Genomic DNA, 633 nt, shown 5'->3' on the forward strand with positions numbered 1-633 from the left:
GAGAGAGAGAAAAAGAGAGAGAGAGAGAGAGAGGGGGGGGAAAAGGGGAAAAAACCGAGAGAGAGAGAGGAACGAGAGAGAGAGGGGAAAAAAACAGAGAGAAAGAGAGGAAAAGGAGGGGAGGGAAAAAAAAAAAAAAAAAAACCCCCCCCCCCCCCCCCCCCCCAAAAAAAAAAAAAAAAAAAAAAAAAAAAAAAGAAAAGGGGGAAGAGGAAAAGAGAGGGGCAAAGAGAGAGGAGGGAGGAAGGGAGGGAGAGAGGAGAGAGAAAAAAAAGAGGAGGAAGAGAGAGAAGGAGAGAAGAGAGGAGAGAGAGAGAGAGAGAGAGAGGAGAGAGGGAAGAGAGAGAGGAAGAGGAAGGAAAGAGAGAAAAAAGGGGGAAAAAAAAAAAAAAAAAAGAGAAAGAAGAAGAGAGAGAGAGAGAGAAGAGAGGAGAGAGGGAAGAGAGAAAGAGGAGAGGGGAGAGGTAGAAGAGAGAGAGAGAGGGGGGAGAGGAGAGAGGGAAAAAGAGAGGGAGAGAGGGAGAGAGAGAGAGATAAGAAAGAGGGGAGAGAAAAAGGGAGAGAGAAAACAAAAGGGGAGAGAGGGAAGAGGAGAGAGAGAGGGAGAGAAGAGAGAGGGGAGAGAAGGAAAGG

Source organism: Penaeus monodon, chromosome 17, assembly GCF_015228065.2.
Source record: "Penaeus monodon isolate SGIC_2016 chromosome 17, NSTDA_Pmon_1, whole genome shotgun sequence".
Lineage (NCBI taxonomy): Eukaryota > Metazoa > Arthropoda > Malacostraca > Decapoda > Penaeidae > Penaeus > Penaeus monodon.